At 39.5% G+C, this 16,489-nt stretch overlaps 2 long non-coding RNA genes across 4 annotated transcripts in view; both read right to left on the bottom strand.

The window, feature by feature from the left end:
- Nucleotides 1-726: 726 nt before the first annotated feature.
- Nucleotides 727-4,767, bottom strand: LOC126069696 (uncharacterized). Its single transcript, XR_007516010.1, has 3 exons — nucleotides 3,092-4,767; nucleotides 1,111-1,218; nucleotides 727-969 (listed from the first exon to the last, which is right to left on the bottom strand). It is a non-coding gene; the product is annotated as an uncharacterized LOC126069696 (long non-coding RNA).
- Nucleotides 4,768-4,822: 55 nt separating this feature from the next.
- The window catches only part of LOC126069694 (uncharacterized), a 173,318-nt gene continuing 161,651 nt past the window's right edge, over nucleotides 4,823-16,489 (bottom strand). For all 3 annotated transcript variants that reach the window (XR_007516006.1, XR_007516008.1, XR_007516007.1), the window contains one exon: nucleotides 4,823-8,432. This is a non-coding gene — a long non-coding RNA (uncharacterized LOC126069694). The remainder of the gene's footprint in view (nucleotides 8,433-16,489) is intronic.

Genomic DNA, 16,489 nt, shown 5'->3' with positions numbered 1-16,489 from the left:
GATTTGTAGGGTCTGGGCATGGGGTAAGGGGTAGACTACAAAAAGGACTGCCCAGAGAAATTACCGGGGTGGTCGAACTGATCTGTATTGTACTAGGATGGTAGATACATGACTCTATGCATGTGTCAAAATCCATAGAACTATATGCCATAGTGAATTTTATTGTATGTAAATTAAAAAGAATGAAAATTTAGGATTTTTTTACTTATCAAATTTGCAAAGATTTACAGAGAGAGAGAGAGAAAGGCCATGCAGTGATTATGTGGAGCAATATTCACATTCATACACTACTGATGGGAATGTAATTTGTACAACTGTACTTATGAGAATTCAGCAATACCTTTTAGGTGCACTGGAATTGCTCCATCATTTGACCCAGTAATTTCAATTCAAGGAATTATTTCGAAAGAAATATAGATGCACACAAAGATTAATATACAATGAAGTTCATTACATTTTAATTTTATAGACAAAGTTGGTAATTTCCAAAATGTCCAACATGAGATCACCTAATAAAATTTTGTTAGGTCCATATGAAATAATATTATGTCGCTCTTAAAACTATGTTTTCAAAAGAATATTAATGATGCGGAAATATGCTCATGCTATTTCAAGAGAAAAAAAGATTTAGAATAAGCTATACATACAGTATGATGTCAATTGTTTTAAAAATGTGTTTTTTATCAAGACATACACTCAAATGTTACTAGATATTGTCTTCTGGGTTATAAAATTATAAGTGTTCTTTACTTTTTAATTTAAGCTTATCTTCTTATGTTTTTTTTTTAACAATGATCGTCTGTTACTTTTATCATTGAGAAAAGCATTTTTATTAAAAACAACAGCAAACAAACCCAGCCAAATCCATGATCTTTTCAGTTGTTGTCTTCACTCAAAAGGCCACACTGTTGTCCACTGTGTGCTTGTCCTCTTGCTTCCTCAGGTACTGCAATCTCTGCAGATAAACACCTGCCAAAGTGAGAGTGAGTGGGAGCATCTGTCCAAGAGCATGAAACCTCTAAATTAAACTGGCGTAGTCAGTCAGATGCTGAAAGTGGTGTCAATCTCCATGACATTAGGAGAGATGCCTTTAAAAGCTAAAATGCTCACCTTATGTAAGTAGGAGTTTCCCTTCTTCTAAATCTCTTCCATAAAAGAATCTTTCAAAGCCCTTCCTCAAAGCAGCTCTTGTTTTGATTTTAGATATTCCCGCATGCCCTGGAGAATGACAAATAATAGGTCCGAGGATTGACCTTTTATCGTACCATTTCTTTATGCCAGATGTGGTTTTCGGTGATGCCTGGAGCCATTCTGGAGCCCCAGTGGCACAGTGGTTAAGTGTTTGGCTGCTAACTAAAAGGTCGACAGTTCGAATCCACCAGCCACTCTTTGGAAACCCTATGGGGCAGTTCTACTCTGTCCTGTAGGGTTGCTACAAGTCAGAATCGACTTGATGGCAACAGGTTTGTTTTTCATTTGGGAGCCATTCTGCCCACTGTCCTGTCCAATCCATCATTTCTTTACTTTTTAAATGGGCTCTTCAGTACCATTTGTGCTATCTCCTTTTGCCTTGATCCCTTTAACATCCTGTCACTATACCAGTGCGTTTTTCTAAGTTGCCAACCCTGTTTTGAATTGTTTCTCAATTCGGGCCAACAGATACCTCCACAAAGTCAGCCCTACCTGAGAACAGTGGCTGGTGGTGACTCGCACAAGTACCGAGGGATGCAGTGCAGTACAACTTATGTCCAATACACTAAAAAGAGTTAAGGATTTATGAAGTAAGGCTCAGTTCTGACTACATTCTAGTAAAGGATTTTATGGCTTCCCTCTCTCACTTCTCTTCTCCTCACAAGCATCAGAGAGATGTCAGATTTGCTTCCTTCATTCATGTAGGTTTCTATCCAAAGAGACTGAAGTAAACTAGTCCAATATGAACTCAAAATGTCAAGCAACTATGTTACTCCAGTATGGGATTTCATAGCCTGCCTTTGCCTTCCTCTCCAGAGGGCAACCTGGGTGTCACTCCCAACAACATTCACTAAGGTTTTCTTCACTCATTCACAATGAAGCTCATTCCAGATGGGAGGTGTTGCAAGTAGGTGGCCTAGGGGGAGAGGAAGGAAAGGATATCTGTTGAAACTCATCAGGGTAGGATAGGAAATGGAAAGAGGTTAGTGAGAGCTAGGAAGGCAGTAGAAGGACACTGAGGAAGAAAGGGAGGCAAGACCCAGAGTAAGGCATCAGAAGCTGTGACCAGGGATATCCTGAGGATTCGTTAAGAATGTATTTGAAAGGCCTAAGGCTTTCCACTTCCGCCATGCCCTATCCTGCCCATTCCCAAGAGACATAAAAGAAAACTAACCAGGACTCTTGATACTGTTTACTACTAAGCCATAAACTCTCTGTGCTTATATTACATATCTCCGAAGCCAAGTCCTCATTTACAATGACCAAATCAGAAGAAAATGGGAGGCTTGGATGGGGCAAGCCCTCCTACTAGTATTTCTTGATCAGTTGAGATACCAGGATTAGATCCTTGAGCTGGAGTCCCTAGAATTGTTGGCCTTGGCTACAGCTCCCCAGTGGCTGCTTTGGGATCAACTGGGGAGTGGGCATTAGGCTGATCAGCATAAGTATTCCCCAACTGCAGAGGTAAGTATAACAGATTCAACCCCAACCTGAGCATTCATCCCTGTTTGGGTCTTAAAAGCTGTGAAGAAGGAAATAATGAGAAAAGAAGGTGACTCTCAATGTCATAGACATGAGCCAAAAAAGTGTCTGTGGAAGGAGAAAGATATGGCTTTTATTTGCTTTGCTCAGCAATGTCTATCTTAGTCAGGGGGCTGAAGGAAAAACAAAGATGGTGAGCTCAGGGATTGGAATTACTTTCAAATCAGTTGGCTGCTCTCCTTCTTTTGTTGTTGAAACCCAAGCCTCTCTGCTGGCCTACATTCCAGCACTGGGGATTCAGCAATTTTTAACTCTTCAAGGCCTAACAAGGCATGTATTATGCCATATTTTGGGGATTTATCTTTTTGTGAGCATGGGGTGTTTTTCAAGGGAAATAATAGTTCATATACACACATACCTGAGTATACTACAACTTCGAAAAAGAGAAATGAGGAAAGAGGGCTAAACATGCAGTTGAAAAAGCAAACTGTGTTCTTTTTGTTGAGTGATGCCTTGTGAAGCTGAGATGAAGAGAGGCTGTAGTCATCCTCTGCCGCTTCTTCCTTTTTTTCCCCCTCACGTGAAGTCTTCTATTAGCTTCTCCTGCTGGGGAATAAATATAAACCAGCCCCCACAGGAGGGCATGGACTGTGTGAGGGCCCAGTAACTCTAACACAGTGGTTCTTAAACTTTTGTTGGAATATTGACTCGTTTGAAGAATATAATGAAACCACAAATGCTCTCTTCAAGAAAATGTACTTACAAGAAAAATATCTGCATGCAATGTCAGAGGGTTCAGAAACACTCTCCTGTCCTAAGCTTTACCCTCCTACACTCAAGGCAATCTCTCTGCATCAATTTCCAACCCTCCTCCCCAACTGTAAGGAGAACATCTACAAAAAAAAAAAAAATGGGCTGCTAAATTGGATGTGTCCTGACTCTAGAATGACTTTGACAAAGTGGTTTTGTTATTTACTGATTGATACGAGCTTTCTTTTGTGATCTTTATCCTAAAAGCTGAATTAAATAATTAATAGGGCTATGTCTTGTTCTAGTTAATCAACATGTGTGTTTTTAAAGTACTGTGCCTAGTTTCTTTTAAGGGCAATACTAACTCACTCCTCAAGTCAGAGACTTAGAAGCCAAAGTACATTATAGAACACAGCCAACAAAAGCTTGTACCATATAAAAAATTTTGATTCAAAGGAAATCCTTTCATGCCATTTCAAGCTGACCAGCCCACTGCTCTTTCAAAGGAGTTAGGAGATGACCATAGCAGTCCAGCCCACTGTTCTAAGGGCTAGCAACTCCCTTAGCTGTCCTCACCAAGGATTGTTGCTCATTCTCCCACACCTGAAATGTGACAGGCTAGGAAGGAGTAAATGTATAGCACATAGCAAGGTGCCAGGTATAGAGCAAGCACTCAGGAAAAGAGGTGGAGGGTCATTTTACCTGGGCATTCTGCCAACCAATACCTCAGTGCAATGTGCAAACCATTCCTTTTGCATCTTATAACAACCACACCACTTTTCTGAGGCTCATACTACTATCCAACTACAGCCCCTCCTCTGTTACATTTGCACAGTTGTTATGTGCCAATCTTTATTCCTCACAGTTACTGAAGCCTTTTATACATGCCCCACAGTGTTTGTTCTCAGCCTAGCTTCTGCTATAATTCTGGGTTACTTCAATATCCATGTAAATGATCATCTGGCATCCTAGCTTCATAGGTTCTTGACCACTATATTTCTGGAATTGTGACATTCCAAAACATACTCTCTGATCAACAGCTCCTATCATTCCAGTTTTCCAATTATCTGAAACCCATCTTGATTTCACATCTTGATCTCCCTCCTGACCTTACTTCCTTCCCTACCCAGCCCAGATCCTCAAGTCCATTTCTGTGTAATTCCTCTCTTGCTGTCCACCCCTCAATCAATCAAGGTTAGCTCTGGGTACCCAAATGGTATTTGTGGCAATGGTCTAAGACTATATTTTCTGACGATTTCTAATCCAGTTTCAAACTAATTTCTCACTTTAATACCATAAGCTCTCCTGGTAATGTCCCCACTCCAGCCAGCCTTTTTGCCTAGATATTCCTTACAGACTGGTTCATACCCAACTCCCCCCCCCCGCCCCGGTCATCCTGTTCCAGCAAACTGTTTTGTCTTGTTTTTTGACCCTGGTCAGCTTCCTCTCCATCATCCACCTCTGCAATTTCAAATCTACACCACCCTTGACAAGTTCCCTTCCTTAATCCTATCCCTATCTCTATGCTCTAGTAAAGAGGTAGCTTTTTTATCCCCATGTCCTACAGCCATAAGTTTCACTCTCCCATCCTCACTTGCATCATCTCTTAGAATCTCATTCCATCTGTTATCATCCCTCTCTCCTATATCTACAATGATTTTCTTCTTAGTTCCTCCTGCCCATGGTCTGAAAACACACTCAATTTTCTCCCATATTAAAAAGGGAGTTTATATAATTAACTATGGGGCTTTGAAGGAGTGGTTTAACCTATATTCTAGTTGGCATATCTGTAAACAGAAAGAGGGTGCCTCATGGAGCAGTAATGACTAAGCACACTAAATAAGAGTAAGGAAATATGAGCCTGGTGAGTGGTGATCAGGAAAGCAGAGGCCTACCTGTAAAATGCAGGTAGGGGTATAGCTGGGGTAAAGTTGACAGGGGAAGACTGTGAGTACCAGCCACTGGAGCAAGCCCCTGACTGTGAGGATGCGGTTTCTGATCAGTCAATGATCACTCTGGTCATACCCAAGGAGCTCTGGTCATACCCAAGGAGCAACTGGCAGCAGTTTTAGAAGATGCAAGCACCATGCAACATCTGCAAGTAGCCAAGACTAAAATGCAGGTATAGAAATGGAGTATTTCATGGAAGACACAATATTAAATATGACATATATGTGGCACATGTGCTGCTACTCCCCTTCTCCCACCCTCAACAGACAACACTAATCAGTTATAACCCTCTTTCACACTGAGCTGGGACCTGGCTTCAGAATCCATTTTAACATATATTCCAGGCAGGCACTCTTAATCAATTGGAGATGGCACTTGAGATGAAGTCTATCTGCTATCCTTGTACTAGACAGAAAAGTCCCCAGGAAAAAGAATTAGAAAATAGGAGTAAGCTTCAGGAGTAAGCACTTTGAAGAGAGCTTGGACGTTGTAGGCAACAGGCGGGGACAAGCTGAGCCCTTGGAGATCACAGAGCAGGCGCCCAATTAATGTCTGTTGATGATTCATTTTTTCATTCAACAAACATTTAATGAGGCCTACAATGTGCACTGGTTAGGCACTGGGAATACAAAGATGAATAAGGCACTGTCCTTGCCCTTAAGGAACTTAGAGTCTGGTAGACGAGAGCCATAGACACGGACAATGATAATACAACCTGATAAGTGCTAGGACACTTAGCAGGTTGTATTATATTCATCCGAGCAGGATTTCTTCGGAGAAGCACCCTTCCAGGTTGCTGCTGGATCCATGAAGAGAAGCCTGAGTCCTCCCAGTCACCAGGGCATGTTGTTGTTTCTGTCACATGGTGAGTGTCCCAAGAACTAACAATAATAATAATAGCTGTGATTTATAGAGTGTCTATAACATACACTTTACAAATATCCTCATGGAAACCATGCAAACTAATTATTATATTACAGATGAAGAAACTGAGGTTTAATGAGGTTAAGTAACATGCTTAGATCATACAGCTAGTAAGCAGGTTTCAAATTCAGCTTTGACCAACTCTGAAGTATTTTTTCTGTGTTTTTATGGTAACCTTCATTCAGGCTTAATACAACAACTGTTCAACAGTCTCTTATTTGGAAATAGGAGCAAAAGCAATAGATTAGTGGTCAAGGCAGGGACTAAAGGCTCCATCTGGTTTCCCACCCTAAATGGCAAAGAAAAAAAAGGCAGAGAAATGATTTCACACTAGCATACCATTGAAAACCTTGAGGTCAGTTTTTCTTTCTTTCTTAACCCCAACATCCTCAGTTACTACTCAAAATATAAGCATCTCTAGTCAACTACATTCTTTTAATCCTTGTCGTGGTCAACACCATTATCAGCAGCAACAATAGTTTATTTATCATTTGGCATATTCTAGGCCTGTTCTAAACAATTAACATAGTCTTATTAAATCCTTACCTTCCCCCACCGAAATTGTTGCAAACACACACTATTATTATCTTTATCTTACATAAGAGAAAACAAAGTCCTAGAGAGGTGAAAAACCAAGCTCAAGACCACATTGCTTGTGTCAGAACAAAGTTTTGATCCTAGGGCTGTCTAGTCCCAAGGCCCACACGCTCACTGTACTGCTTTGTTGTCCTGCTCAGGGCTCCCTCCCCTAGCCTTACCTCCTCCTGTTATTCTCAAGGTTGGCCATTTGTAAAAGGCCCTCTGAAAAACTCTGTTCTACTTAAATATAATATCCCTACTTTTCATTCTAGTCACAGAAAGCTCATTCTGTGAATCCCCAGGGTCAATATTCTGAGTCTTATATGGAGAATTTCCCAAAAAACATTGCTTTGAGAAGAAAAAAATACTGGATATGTTTAGATTTTTAATCATTGAATGTATTTTTTTGCTTGGATGTGTACTCATAAACATCTTCAAATCCTTAAGCAAAATAAAATAATTGAGCCAATAACAACTAAGGTTTTCTCTTTTCTGAGTAGATCTTAGGTATAAAAAGAGCCACTGAAAAGTAAGCTTCCACTTTTGGTAAAACAACCTTGGGAGACATGTAGCAGGGAGAGTAGGGATGCTACTGATGAAAAGGAACAGGAACTTAGGAACCTGAACTTAAGAACACTATAATAGGCCTACTGCTGTTCAGGCGGCTTCCTGAGAACTAATGTTTCTCATATGGCTCTCCCTAAGAAAAAGTCTTGCAAAACCTGTGCATCCAAGCCCTGGTCCAAAGAAACAATTAACATATCAACCATCACTTGCATCCATCTAAAGAACATGAGAGGATCTTTTATCAAGGCCAGTGGTGGAAGTAGGGGGATACACATTTGCCAAAGTCAGAAAGCTTTCACTTTTCCTTCTCCATCACCCTAAATTTCCCCTAAGTTCTATTATGTCTACAATTTTATAACCTCTTAAATACGTTCCTTTTTGTCCACTCCCACTCCTTCTGCCTTAGATCATTTCTCATCTTAATCATTACAACTGATCTTCCTGTTCAGATTTGTGAGCCTTCCAGAACATACTCCACACTACTGCCAGAGTGACCTTCAAAACTCTTAAACTTCTTAAAACTCTGTAAAGTCTCCCCTTCACCCTCATAATGAAATCCAAATTCCATGGCATATTATATAAGTATCTTTGTATATATCTGATCAATATTTCCAGCCTCATTTATACTATTCATAGTGCCCCCAACACATCATTCTATTTCCAATGTTCATGCCTTTGTACATGAAGGTTCTTCCCTCTGTTTCTGCCTGGTTAACCTTTGGTTCTTTTAACACTCAACTAAAGAATCAGTTCCTCTGACCTCTGACATCTCCAGACCCAGTCAAATGATTTCTCTTCTGAACCCCCACAGAGCCTTGTACATACCTCTACTGTAGAGCATACCATACTGTTGTAATTATCTGTGTACATGTCGATCTCTCTCACTAGACTGGGAACTCCTTGAGGGCAGGGACTGTGTCTATTTCGTCTCCACATCCCCATCACCCAGCACAATGTCTGGCAGCTCAAGAGGCAGCAGAGAGGAGAAGCTGAAGATGCAGGAGAGAAAACAATAAAGTAATATTCTTGAGTAGGGACATAATACATATATGCTGAATGAGATGAAGCTGTAGAGAAATGCATTTCAGCTCCATATTGCAAAGAGATGCCAAAAGAAGAAATGAGCTGATTCAGGAAGGAGTTCCTCATCACTGAATTTAATCAGTGGCTAAAAGATCATTTGTTGGGGATATTATAAAAGGACTTGAATTGAGGTCAGATTGAAATAACCTAGAGGCCTGTTTCGGATAGTAGACTCCCAAGGTCCTTCCATTCTTGAGATTCTAAAAAATCAAAAATTTTTGGCATAATCTCAAGAGAAGCCATTACTCTGACCCTTAGCTCTACATGTTACAGACCTCTGAGTGAATCATGGCTCCCAGAGTTGTGGCAAGTGCTGAGGCCTCACTCCCACCCTTATTGCTTTGATTGCAAACTTACAACATAACCCATTCTCCAGTGGCCCTCTTCCCAGTTGAACCTTGGGCTTGGAGGTCCAAAAGGCCAACAACAAAAAGAAGGATCTCATGACCAAAGTATCTTCCACCACCTGCTACCTAAAGCTTTAAATTTCCTCCTTAAAGCCATAGTGCCTTCAATCAATGCTTCTTAAAAGGCCATTTAATTTCATTTGGAAAGATATTGTAAGCTGGTATCAAACAAGCTTATACTGGGAGTAGATTAAAGCATCCCCTCACCAAGCACATCATGAGATCATCTAGTCCAATCTTCTCCCTTTATCCACCCACAAAAATAAAATAAATACATGTCTCTAACTCTAGCTGTTTCTCCAACCGTAAAATAAGAAGGTTGTATTGAATTATTTCCCATATCCCTTTTACTCTGGATATTCCATAGATCCAAAGAGTTTCTGAGCCTATGTTTTACACCAATGAAAGAGACACATTGATGGTATCTGTTCTTCCTATTTCATCAGGTTGTTACAAAGGTCAAATAAACATGTTTATGAAAGGCTTCTACAAAACTATAAAATGCTATATTAATTTAAGGAATTATTTTTGGACATTAAGCTATAAGAGAAGAGTTAAATGAAGTATGCTCTGCCATTTATTATATGAGTTACCTTAGCAAACTTACTCTACATTTCTGGGATGAATCACAGGGTTATGGTGAAGATTAAATGGGAACATGTGAAACAGGCACATAGTAAAAATCATTTTCACTTTCCCTGATTGAAACCCTCTTAGAATCTCAGGAATAAATGAGATCTTCAAGTGCATGTTGTGGTCTAATCTCTCATTCTATGCAAAGAGATTCTCAAATTCTCTCCCAAGTGACCATACAAACCTCTAGGTATCACTTCCAGGAGCCCTTTCATCTTTGTACAATTCTTAAATCTGCTTCTCCATTATAATTAAAACTGCCTTCAAAAGCAGCAAAATCGACTGTCCCCGACTTCATAAGAAATCTGAAAACAGACCACAAAACCTCTCTCCCTTTCATAAAGCTCTCTCCTCCAAGTTAAATACTTCCAATTCCTATGATCGTGTCTGTCAGTTTGCCATACTGTTGGGGCTTGCCTGTTGCTGTAGTGCTGGAAGCTATGCCATCGGAATTCAGATACCAGCAAGGTCACCCATGGAGGACAGGTTTCAGCTGAGCTTCCAGACTAAGACACACTAGGAAGAAGGACCTGGCAGTCTACTTCTGGAAAGCATTAGCCAGTGAAAACCTTATGAATAGCAGCGGAACACTGTCTGATATAGTGCTGGAAGATGAGCCCCCTGGTTGGAAGGCACTCAAAAGATGACTGGGGAAGAGCTGCCTCCTCAAAGTAGAGTGAGCCTTAATGACATGGATGGAGTAAAGCTTTTGGGACCTTCATTTGCTGATGTGGCACAACTCAAAATGAGAAGAAAGAGCTGCAAACATCCATTAATAACCGGAACCTAGAATGTATGAAGTATGAATCTAGGAAAATTGGAAAATGTCAGAAATGAAATGGAACGCATAAACATTGATATCCTAGGCATTAGTGAGCTGAAACGGACTGGTATTGGCCATTTTGAATTGGATGATCTTTATAGTCTACTATGCTGGGAGTGACAACTTGAGGATGGTGTTGCATTCATTGTCAAAAAGAACGTTTCAAGATCTATCCTGAAGTACAACGCTGTCAGTGATAGGATAATATCCATACGCCTACAAGGAAGACCAGTTAATACTACTATTATTCAAATTTACGCACCAACCACTAGGGCTGAAGATGAAGAAATAGAAGATTTTTATCAGCTGCTACAGTCTGAAATTGATCGAACATGCAATCAAGATGCATTGATAATTACTGGCGATTGGAATGCGAAAGTTGGAAACAAAGAAGAAGAATCAGTAGTTGGAAAATATGGTCGTGGTGACAGAAACAATGCTGGAGATTGAATGATAAAATTTTGCAAGACCAACGACTTCTTCATTGCAAATACCTTCTTTCACCAACATAAATGGCGACTATACACATGGACCTCACCAGATGGAACACACAGAATTCAAATTGACTACATCCGTGGAAGGGGACAATGGAAAAGCTCAATATCACCAGTCAGAACAAGGCCAGAGGCTGATTGTGGAACAGACCATCAACTGCTCATATGCAAGTTCAAGCTGAAACTGAAGAAAATCAGGGCAAGACCACAAGAGCCAAAATATGACCTTGAGTATATCCCACCTGAATTTAGAGACCATCTGAAGAATAGATTTGACACATTGAACACTAGTGACCGAAGACCAGAGGAGTTGTGGAATGACATCAAGGACATCATCCATGACGAAAGCAAGAGGTCACTGAAAAGAAAGAAAAGACCAAGATGGATGTCAGAGGAGACTCTGAAACTTGCTCTCGAACATGGAGCAGCTAAAGCAAAAGGAAGAAAGGATGAAGTAAAAGAACTGAACAGAAGATTTCAAAGAGTGGCTCGAGAAGACAAAGTAAAGTATTATAATGACATGTGCAAAGAGCTGGAGATGGAAAACCAAAAGGGAAGAACACACTCGGTGTTTCTCAAGCTGAAAGAACTGAAGAAAAAATTCAAGCCTCGAGTTGCAATAGTGAAGGATTCTATGGGGGAAAATATTACATGATGCAGGAAGCATCAAAAGACGATGGAAGGAATACACAGAATCATTATACCAAAAAGAATTAGTGGATGTCCAACCATCTCAAGAGGTAGCATATGATCAGGAACCAATGGTACTGAAGGAAGAAGTCCAAGCTGCTCTGAAGGCATTGGCGAAAAACAAGGCTCCAGGAATTGATGGAATATCAATTGAGATGTTTCAATAAACGGATGCAGCGCTGGAGGTGCTCACTCGTCTATGCCAAGAAATATGGAAGACAGCTTCCTGGCCAACTGACTGGAAGAGATCCATATTTATGCCTATTCCCAAGAGAGGTGATCCAACCGAATGTGGAAATTATAGAACAATATCATTAATATCACACCCAAGCAAAATTTTTCTGAAGATCATTCAAAAACTGCTGCAGCAGTATATCAACAAGGAACTGCCAGAAATTCAGGCTTGTTTCATTAGAGGACGTGGAACCAGGGATATCATTGCTGATGTCAGATGGATCCTGGCTGAAAGCAGAGAATACCAGAAGGATGTTTACCTGTGTTTTGTTGACTATGTAAAGGCATTCGACTGTATGGATCATAACAAACTATGGATAACATTGCGAAGAATGGGAATTCCAGAACACTTAATTGTGCTCATGAGGAACCTTTACATAGATCAAGAGGCAGTTGTTCACACAGAACAAGGGGATACTGATTAGTCTTAAGTGAGGAAAGGTGTGAGCCAGGGTTGTATTCTTTCACCATACCTATTCAATCTGTATGCTGAGCAAATAATATGAGAAGCTGGACTATATGAGGAAGAAAGGGGCATCAGGATTGGAGGAAAACTCATTAACAAACTGCGTTATGCAGATGACACAACCTTGCTTGTTGAAAGTGAAGAGGACTTGAAGCACTTACTAATGAAGATCAAAGACCACAGCCTTCAGTATGGACTGCACCTCAACATAAAGAAAACAAAAATCCTCACAACTGGACCAATGAGCAACATCATGATAAACAGAGACAAGATTGAAGTTGTCAAGGATTTCATTTTACTTGGATCCACAATCAACAGCCATGGAAGCAGCAGTCAAGAAATCAAAAGGTACACTGCATTGGGTAAATCTGCTGCAAAGGACCTCTTCAAAGTGTTGAAGAGCAAAGATGTCACCTTGAAGACTAAGGTGCGCCTGACCCAAGCCATGGTATTTTCAATCGCATCATATGCATGTGAAACCTGAACGATGAATAAGGAAGAGCAAAGAAAAATTGATGCCTTTGAATTGTAAAAAAAAACACTAGTTTTTTTTTTTTTTTGAATTGTGTGGTGGCGAAGATTACTGAATATACCATGGACTGCCAGAAGAATGGATAAATCTGTCTTGGAAAAAGTACAACCAGAATGCTCCTTAGAAGCAAGGATGCCAAGACTGGGTCTTACATACCTTGGACTTGTTTTCAGGAGGGATAAGTCTCTGGAGGAGGTCATCATGCTTGGCAAAGTACAGGGTCAGAGGAAAAGAGGAAGACCATCAACGAGGTGGATTGACAAAGTGGCTGTAACAATGGGCTCAAGCATAACAAGATTGTAAGGATGGCTCAGGACCGAGCAGTGTTTCATTCTGTTGTGGATGGAGTCGCTATGAGTCGGAACCGACTCGAGGGCACCTAAAAACAACAATTCCTATGATGAATCTCATAGGACCTAAATTCAAGTCCCTCTCTGTATCTTGGATGTTCTTTTCTAGCTCCCTCTTAGAAAGTTGCTCTTAGAATTGAAACAAAACCATCAAGTGAAACAGGATTCTTATCTCCTTGTATATAAATATTTTTCCAGTGAGAGCTCAAGTGATTAGCTCCATATTGGAGGGTCTGAAAGTCTTCAAGCAGGTACAAATCTTATGACCAGTAAGTGAAGCACTTCTTAATGGGATATGGGAAGGCCAAAGAGAGGCTGCCAGTACTAAAAGCAAATAGATCTCCACATAATTTTCCAAATGTTTGCCCTCACCTCTATATTTGCCCAAACTAAGAATATAGGACATTATAAACATTGCAAGCTTCCAGGGCTACCTGGAAGGAATCGTATTATCACATCCAAAGACACATTTTGAATGATCTTCTACACTGATGGGTCCTAGTATATGCAGGTGACATCTGTACTTTTCCCACCAGAATCTTAGTTCCTGAGATATTTGCCTATTTTTCTCCGAAGCTGGCAATTAAAGATTAAGGGTAATAAGTGGAATATACATATGCATGTGCAAGTGCACGCGCGCACACACACACATTGCTGAACATCTGAATGGAAACACACACCACATTCATGTATGGGACGATTAAAAACATGATAGCTCTCCCCAAATTAATCTATAAATTCAATGGCATTCCAATAAAAATTCCAAAGATATTCATGGTGAGAGCTTTACAAGCTGTATCTAATGTTCACCTGGAAGAATAAGTACATGAGAATAACTACAAATTAAAAAAAAAAAAAAAAACTAGGGACTGGTCCTATGAGATAAAGTCATCAGTAAAAACTAGACATATAGGGAAGAACAGCAGCCACATTCTCTCAATACAGCCATTATTAAAATACAGTCATAAATTTAAAAAAAGTAGTTCTAACCAGAAATCCTCAACATGAAGCATCATAGTAAAGAGCTATTTGATCAAAAAAGAAATGTGAATTATGATCAAACGCTATTTAATAAACAACAAAATAAGAACATTACATTTGAAAACTTCTGGATTCAGCCAATAGTATATACATGATACTATATGTAATACGGAGCCCTGGTGGTGCAGTGGTTAAAGCCACCGACTGCTAACCAAAAGGTCAGTGGTTCAAAACCAACAGTGGGTCCACAGGAGAAAGATGTGGCAGTCTGCTTATGTAGAGATTTACAGCCTTGGAAACCCTATGAGATCAGTATGAGTTGGAATTGACTCGATGGCATTGGGTTTGCTTGGTATGTGTAGTATAGCCTTAACTTTTCTTATTATAAAATAACGAAACAACTTATAATGAAAACTACACAGATAAAATAAAAAATTAGAAAAATATATAAATCAGGTTTGGAAGAGTACATTAAAATAAAAAAAATTTTTTTCTTCCAAAAAGGAGTATAAAGAATTTCACTGAATGTAAAATATGTTGAAATGGAAACAAAAACAAAAATGGAAAAAAAGGCTTCAAGGGCAGATAGCCTTATACTTTTTTTTAATTTCTAAGAGCAGATAGGAGTTTAAAAAAACAAAAAGAGGAAAGGACTTGAAGCACTTACTGATGAAGATTAAAGACCACAGCCTTCAGTATGAATTACACCTCAACATAAAAAAACAAAAATCCTCATAACTGGACCAATAAGCCATATCATGATAAACAGAGACAAGATTGAAGTTGTCAAGGATTTCATTTTACTTGGATCCACAATCAACAGCCATGGAAGCAGCAGTCAAGAAATCAAAAGACATATTGCACTGGGCAAATCTGCTGCAAAGGACCTCTTTAAAGTGTTGGAGAGCCGAGATGTCACCTTGAAGACTAAGGTGTGCCTGACCCAAGCCATGGTATTTTTGATTGCATCATATGCATGTGAAAGCTGGACAATGAATAAGGAAGACCAAAGAAGAATTTGTGCTTTTCAATTGTGGTGTTGGCAAAGAATATTGAATATACCATGGACTGCCAAAAGAACAAACAAATCTCTTTTGGAAGAATTACAACCAGAATGCTCCTTAGAAGCAAAGATGGAGAGATTGTGTCTTACATACTTCGGACATGTTGTCAGGAAGGATCAGTCCCTGGAGAAGGACTTCGTGCTTGGTAAAGTACAGGGTTAGCGGAAAAGAGGAAGACCCACAACGAGACGGATTGACATAGTGGCTGCAACAATGGGCTCAAGCATAACAACGATTGTGAGCATGGTGCAGAACTGGACAGTGTTTCATTCTGTGGTACATAGGGTCACTATGATTTAGAACCAACTTGACAGCAGCACTTAACAACAAGAGCAGATAATTTCCACATGACATAAGGCATGACAAATACAGAAATATATGTAAAGCTAGCATAATCTCAATGCTAACGCCCGTCAAAAAAAGCACAGAGAAAAATACAGACCCATTTCACTTTTAAATATGTTTTAAAAAATCCTTCAAACAATACTATCCAATCAATCTCAAAAACCAATTACTGTGCATTCAGTTCTGACTTATGGAGACCCCAATATGTGTCAGATTAGAACTGTGCTCCATAGGGTTTTCAACGGCTAAATTTTTCTGAAGTAGATCACCAGGTCTCTCTTCCAAGAAGCCCATGGGTGGACTCGAACCTCCAACCTTTCGGTTAGCAGCTGAGTGCATGAACATTTGCACTACCAGGGACTTCAACAGTATGTTAAAACAATACAATAATATGACTGAGCAAAAATAATATAAGGATGGCTTGTATTAGAACACACTCCTAAATAACCAATGGGTACAAGAAATCACAAAAGAAATTGAACATATTTTGAGATGAATGAAAACATAAACAAAACACCCAAAATTCAAGAGATGCAGCAAAAGTAGAGCTTAAGGGAAATTTTACATATATAAACACCAACATTAAAAAAAGAAAGAGCTCAAATAAATAAGCTAAACTTCCACCTTAAGAAATCAGAAGAAAAGCAATCTAAACCCAAAGCAAACAGAAGGAAGAAATTTTTGAAAATGAGAGTAGAAATAAATCAAACAGGAAATAGAGAAAATCAATTAAATCATATTCGATTCTTTGAAAAGATTAACAAACGACAAATCTGTAGATAGAGTGATCACGAAAAAGAAAGAAGAGTCGAATTAATATGATCAGGAATGAAAGAGGTGACCTTACTACTATCTAACAGAAATAAAAAGATTTATGAGGGAATACTATCACAAATTGTCTGCCAATAAATTAGATAACCCAGATGAAATAAACAAATTCTTAA

This window comes from Elephas maximus, chromosome X (genome assembly GCF_024166365.1).
Source record: "Elephas maximus indicus isolate mEleMax1 chromosome X, mEleMax1 primary haplotype, whole genome shotgun sequence".
Classification (NCBI taxonomy): domain Eukaryota; kingdom Metazoa; phylum Chordata; class Mammalia; order Proboscidea; family Elephantidae; genus Elephas; species Elephas maximus.
The sequence above is the reverse complement of the archived record's forward strand: the minus strand, read 5'-3'. Positions and strand labels throughout refer to the sequence as shown.